The following is a 6,708-nucleotide window of genomic DNA, read 5'->3' as shown; positions in this document are numbered from 1 at the left end:
TTGATAAGTCCTTTAAAGCGCGTGGGTGAGGACCCACAGTCAGGCACCCTGTTTTGTATCGGGGTTGCTCTACAACAGTCCCATTCCTTAGCTCAGGATATATAGCCCTGTATATAGCTTTAGAATCCACTTATGTGTGAATTCTCCATACATATGTAATCAAATTTGTCCTTTTATCCTGCTAAATTGTCTGATGTGGATTGCTTGACCAGCTCAAGAAGAACCCAGAGGGGTGAGGGAAATTTCCTTTCTTTCCTAACATTATTAAACTTCTGCTTGTTTTTCTCCTGTTAATCTGTCTTTTATTACAGAGCATGTCTCGGTTGAGAATTTAGAGAGGAAGTAAGAAAAGTATGTTTCCTTGTCCACAACGTGCTATGAAGACTTGACAAAGTGGACTTGATCAGCTCTAGACTGGAGGGAGGAGTTGGAAGGTGTAAGGGAGCAAAATTTGCCTCTCTGAAATGTCTCTTTGCCATAAGGATTATTTTAGGCTGGTGGTTTTAGGAAATAGCAAACATATTATAGAAGGAATTGGGAGGCTGCTGCCCTGAAGGGAGCTGGAGTTTTTGGAGAGGACCTGTCTACTCTGTGTGTGGAGTTCCAGGCATTAAAAGTTCTGCAAACAGAACTTCTTACAGAATTGACTCCTGGTCTCTGAGGACATGCTGGCTTGTGCACATGTTCCCTATTAACTAGAAAACTTGTTTTCGGCAGTAATTTATTAATCTGTATAAGTATAAACACAATTGCATGCTATTTTCTTATTCCTTTTTTCATATATTCCATAAAAGCTTGGGCTGGGCAAGTGAAAGGCAGACTACTCTCGACGGCTCTCTCCCCAGCCTCCCCCTGCTGCAAATTCATTTAGACTCTGAGTCTTCATTAATGGCAGAGAACTTCATGGGCTGTCCTGACCGTGGCAAGAAGGGGCTCTGAAACCTGGATAGAGGTTTCAGTTTTGCAAGAGACATACATGGAAATGTTTCTTACAAAAGTAAAACCTCTACCCAGATATTTAGGAAGGAAATAAAAGGTGATTTATAATCCTTTATGAAAAAGAGTTTGGAGTAGAGGCAGGGATTCTCAGAATGGGGAGCTGAGCGGCCTGCCTGACATCAACATGAGTTTATCAGCCTTTAATTGGGACAAATCAGATGTACGTAAAGACTATCCAAGAATAAATGTTCGAGGATCTTGTTCTGGCCAAGCCCCTTAACTCTACAGAAGGCAGAAGATGAGGCCCAGAGACGGAAGGTTAGGACCTCTGGGCATCTCTTAGTTTACTCCTGCTCAGGAATCCCTGTCTTGGGATGTGCTAGCTGTGAACCCACTAACTCACTGGGAAACAGGAAGCAATGCCTCCTAGGAACCTCCTTTTAAAGAGATGACTCTCACAGTGGCCTTTGGGGTGTCTGCCCAAGAATCACGCCCCTCTGTTCAGGGCCCACTATGTTTGTGCTGGGTGACCTCACTCAGCCGGCCTTGGAACATGGGCCAGGGAAGCTCTGGCTGGGGTGAGTGGGAACCAGACTCCCGGGGGGGGGTCTCTGGGTGTGCCTGCCAGGGCTTTCTGTGTCCCTGGATGAGGACCAAGGGGAAGCTGCAATGTCTTTATCCAATCAAGAGCTGATGCGCCAACAGGGAGAGCTGGTGTGAGAGGGACGGCGAAGTGAAGGGGGCATGCAGGACAAGCAGTGAGGGCTGTGTGGTTTCAGGAAGAGAGAGGCACAAAGGTGGTTCCTCTTTCTGCAGCCACACCTCCTCTGAGCAGGGAAGCACCTTGCAGAGTCCTCCCCTGATGAAAAACAGGCTCCCCCTCCCAAGCCCTGACCCCAAGCCTGTCATTTTCCCAGCAACTTGGAGGGGCCTCATATGTGCAGGTGAGAAGAAACATTTTCTGTTTGTGGCATCTTTGTGAAGAACTTTGTAGAGTTCCAAAAGGGGCGTCCGCTCTCCCAAGCTCTATGGCTACATCCCCATGGGTGATTTCCACAGGCACTCCCATCTTCACCTTCCAGAGCAAGCCCTGCTGCGTACAGCTAGGGGAGTGTCCCTGCACCCACAGCCAGCAGTGCCCCCGCACCCAGGGCCCTGGGCAGGGAGTGTGGCTGTGGGCACAGTGAAGCATGTCTGTGGTATAGTAGGGCCCGGGGAGCAATGAAGACCTGTCTTCCCTGAAGCAGGAACTGTGAAAATGACCCCCTATAAGTTCCCATTGGAATCCTTGTGACCATGACAGAAATGCATCAGAGGAATCAGGGTGAAAGCAAATCAGTCCCTTCAATGTGTCAGCCATCAGGATGGGGCACTGGGGAAGGTGTCACCCCCTCCCTGCCCTCCAGCAACCTCACACCTCTGCCCTGGAGTTACAACACATGCCAGCTTCTGGTGAAGATGGAGCCAAAGACACCTGGCAAGTTTATTTTCAAGGTCTTGCTAATGAATGAGGAAGTCAGCCCAAGAGAGGCAGCAGGGTCCCAACACGGGGGCAAAAAGGGAAGACACGCAGAGAGTTAAGCCAGGGAAGCTCACCGCTTTCCCCAAGCCTCGCCCAGCCTGGGGTCTGTGGACGCTAACACTGTCTACGTGATCTGAGGGAACCGGAAGAGCCAGAGGGTGATGGGAAGCCAGGGCCAGAGGGAAGTGAAGGCTGCTACCCAGTGACTTCTCAGAACAGCCCTGCCAGGAGGACAGGCAGGAGGATCATGGGCCAGACCACCAGGAATCCTGAAATGCAAGAGAGATGAGTGTTAGGTGTCAGGCTCTGGAACTCAGCAGCGGAAGAGAACCAGCCCCCTGGCTTCTGGTGCGCAAGGGCGACAAAGGCAGACGATCCAGCATAGGACTGGCAGGGAATAATGGAGCTGTCAGAAGCTACCAGAAGATAGGACCTGGGCCTCCCTGATGCAGGGGTTAAAGATAATGCTATCAAGCTATCGCCAGCCACTGAAGCACGAGTTTGATCCCTGGCTTGCCAGAGAGCAACCCACATGGTGCAGCAGACCTTCCTGTCTCGCCTGCTGCTCCCCTCAGCAGTGTATTTCAGTAGATCCAACTGTTTTGCTCCCCACTCTCTCTGGTGAACCCTCTCACCCCCTATACCTCTGGCCTACACCCCAGTTCTTGTATGCATAAATAAATAGATCTTTAAAAAAAAAAAAGATAGGACCCAAATTCCTAATGACCTGAGGCTCAGAACTGTACCCCAGGGAGTTAGCGGGCAATAAACTATTGTCTAAATGTAGGGAGATGCAGGGAGTGTTTGTCATAGACGCCAGCATTACTTCTTCTAATACTGAAGAGGCAGAAAGACAAAGTTATGGAGCACTGCCTGCCTCTGTGGCCTGATGACAGCCCAGAATCTCAGCTCTACGACTAGCTGTGCAGGCCCAACTGAGCCTCTCTCTGCCTCTGTTCCCCTGAATACAAACAGACATATTACTAGCAGCTATTATCTGGGGGGATTTTTGTAAGACTTAAGTGAGTCAATTCCTGTCAAGTATTTGGAACAATGCCTGGCATTTGGTAAACATCACACAAGTGCTGATTTTGAAAATGAGAGTCTGGGAGGTTTTTGCACATTTCTTTACATTCAGTGTTTATGCATCCTGGGAGATCATGGCCTTGCTTTGGGGAGGGGAGGCACTAGGAGAAGCTTTGCACCCCCTCTCACCATATGCCAGATTACAATCTCCCCCCATGCCCTAAATTTCAAATTAACTTGTTGTTTTCCTAGAAGGGAAGGGGAGAAGACTATTGTCATTATAATAAATGTGAGCGTATGACTGTCAGGTTGCAATTATGAAATGAATGTTGGTGTTCAATTAAATCCAAAACAGCAAAAATGGTTGTGGGAGATACACACAAGGAAAACCCTACTTGCCTTCTTGTGGTGGCTGCTTTATCAGAGTGAATCTCTCTTCTTCCAGATGCCTCTAGAATCTGCTATTCACCCCAGATATTAGTCAATTTGCAAACCCTACTGAAAAGCCAGGCCGTTCAGACACTGAGCTCACCTAAAGCACCAGGGACTGAAAGGGACTGAGACCTCTGCTCTCAAGCTGCTTTAAGTCTGACCTGTAACTACTCCCTCCCATAAGTGCTACTTTTTTGAGCATTGTCAGAATATTAGCACTGAGCATGGGAAGTCCATCGTGAACTTCTTGGCAAACTTTTAGATTATTGTCTAGCTGGGATTTGAAGATGGGTATAACTTCGACATATCTGGGTTATCGAATACAGGCCACTTTCTGGGGTAGCAAAATCGTAATAGTATCGCTTTCTTTTGGTCTCAAATATGTTCCTTGGACTTGCCTGCCACTTAAACTCTAATTAATTCATCAGAACTCCATTCAGATCTTACCACCTGATACATTTTTCCCTGATCTTTTCCAATACGGTTAATTACTTCTCAGTGAGTTCCCTGTCCACTGTGTACTAATTTGGGATTTATTTGCTTATAAACGTGTCTCATTTTTGTAATTGTTCGTTCTGCCTATGGGCTTTGTTCCTCTTATATTTGCACACTGGTTCCTTTTTCTTACTTGGTAACTTTATATTGCCTCCTCTGAAAATTTTCTGACTGATCATTCAATTGTATCGTTTTTCTTCCTATATTTTTAGCAGAACATATCAAACATCGGTTGGGCACACGGCCACCAAAGATAAAGACTATCTTTCCCAGCTTCCTCTGCAGCCAGGTGTGGCCATTTGACTAAGTCCTGCCTAATGAGATATAAGCAGAGTATAAGGAATTGACTTCTTCCCTGTTCCTTCCATCCTGCTGCCTAGATATGAAAGTTTGAGCTCCAGCCGCCATCTTGGTCTATGAAGACCAATGGCCACACCTTGGAGATGGTGGAGGTGTGAGCTGGAAGGGCCTGAATTCTTGATGACTTTGTGGTTCCACCCCACGACCCTGGGTTGCTTACCTCTGGACTTCTTTATGTCTGAGAGTAACACACTTCTGTCTTATTTAAGGTGTCATTACCCAAGCCAGTAACTTTCCACCCCATCAACCTTTTTTATTTTTAAATCACCTTAACTTTTCATTGCCTGTTTCCCAAATGGAAAGTAAGCTCCATGAGGGCCTGTGTCTGTTACCACTCCATCTTCAGTACTTAGAGCAAAGCCTGGCACAGCGGCTACTTGATAAATATTTGTTCTAAGATGACTTGCTCCCTGTTGGACTGAGCATCTCGACAGCCAATCCTGGGTCTGATCCATTTCAGTCTCCATGTTGCCTAGCCCAGGGCCTGACACTAGAAGAGACTACTTGAATGTGCACTGAAGTGAAAGGAAGGAGAGAGAGCCCGGGGGAGGGCTGAGGGGAGCCAGCGGAGCTGTGTACCTGCAGTGTCAGGGCTGCCACTCACGAGACCAAGAGACTGGGCTGGGCCACCTGAAGACAAGAGCAGAAGGAGAAGGTTTGCTTAGACTGCAGTGAGTGTGGCACACGGCTGCTGCTCCAATCCCTTCTGGGCTTGGCATCACACCACTGGCAATCCACTCTGTGGGGCACCTGTTACTAGCAGGCACCTTTCTAAATGCATCCCATTTAGAATGGATTTGAAATGCAATCCCCCTAACAGATCTATGAGGGCAGTCTTATCCCCACTGGACAGATGGGAGACTGAGGCTGGGGATGGGTAGACTTCCTATGCTGACCTGGCTAGGAAGTAACAGGGCTGGGATTTGAATCTCAGTTTGATTTCAAAGTGGAAGTTCCTTGCCCCTCATCTACCCTGTGACACCCCACGGGGCTTCAAGGTGAAGGCCCGGTAAGGGGCAGGACACCCAGGGCAGAACCTCCTTCACGAGACAGGCTCAGTTTACTCATTGTGAGAGTGGAAGGGGTAGTGGGGTTTGCTTCACAGGCTACTGTGAGCATTCCATGTGCTAATTCATAGGCCGTGTCTTCAGCTTAGCACCAGGCTCAAATCCTCCTCCTCAACATCGCCACTCCTACATCCTAATTTCTTTAGGACAAAAGCATGCTTTCCTTCTTTTGAGTTTCTTGACTCCTCCATTCTGATTGGAATAAAAACCATGACCACTAAACTGCAGGTAGGATGGGTGAAAATTCTAGGAGCCGTTGATAAGCTTGCCCAACCTCCCACCTATCATACTGTCAGTGGCCTTTGAAAACCAATTGTTCACCAGACAACAGCACAGTTGGGTCAGGATTTAGAATTTATCCCAAAGGGACTAAGAACATGGGAGCAGGCAAAACAAGGGAAAGGACTCAGGATTTGGAATGAGACCCAGCTGGGTTCAATTGTTACTCCAGCTTCTCACGAGTGGGTGACCTTGGGTACATCACCTAGTCATTCTGAGCTTCAGTTCCTCACCCATGAAGTCAGGGGAGGATTGAGTGAGGAATGGACACTGAGAGCTCAGTCAGGCCTTTAGCAGTGGGGAGGCCTGGCACAAGTGGTCAGTGCTGGGGCATTGTCACCCAAAGCCCTCTTGGAAAGACAAACCGGCACTGAGGAGGCAGAAAAAGACTAGTTTTTGAGTTGGTGACTGCAGGGACCTGTGGTCAACTGTCAACTCTTGTCCAGCTGGCCTTATCTCTAGGACTCACCTTTCCGAGTGATGGGTCCCAAATCCAGAACCTGGTCTGAGTTGATGGCTGTGATTTCACTGCGGAGTTGTTTTCCTGAGCAAGACTACAGGGAGGAGAACTCTGGTTATGCGACAATT

At 48.0% G+C, this 6,708-nt stretch overlaps 1 long non-coding RNA gene across 1 annotated transcript; it reads right to left on the bottom strand.

Annotated features, from left to right (window-relative positions):
• Nucleotides 1–2,394: 2,394 nt before the first annotated feature.
• Nucleotides 2,395–6,668, bottom strand: LOC119237455 (uncharacterized). The gene is made up of 3 exons (XR_005123342.2): nt 6,590–6,668; nt 5,354–5,404; nt 2,395–2,730 (listed from the first exon to the last, which is right to left on the bottom strand). It is a non-coding gene; the product is annotated as an uncharacterized LOC119237455 (long non-coding RNA).
• Between the last annotated feature and the right edge of the window lie 40 nt (nt 6,669–6,708).

The sequence above is a fragment of the Talpa occidentalis genome, unplaced genomic scaffold, assembly GCF_014898055.3.
Source record: "Talpa occidentalis isolate TD23 unplaced genomic scaffold, MPIMG_talOcc4v2.1 talOcc4.904, whole genome shotgun sequence".
NCBI lineage: Eukaryota > Metazoa > Chordata > Mammalia > Eulipotyphla > Talpidae > Talpa > Talpa occidentalis.
The sequence above is the reverse complement of the archived record's forward strand: the minus strand, read 5'-3'. Positions and strand labels throughout refer to the sequence as shown.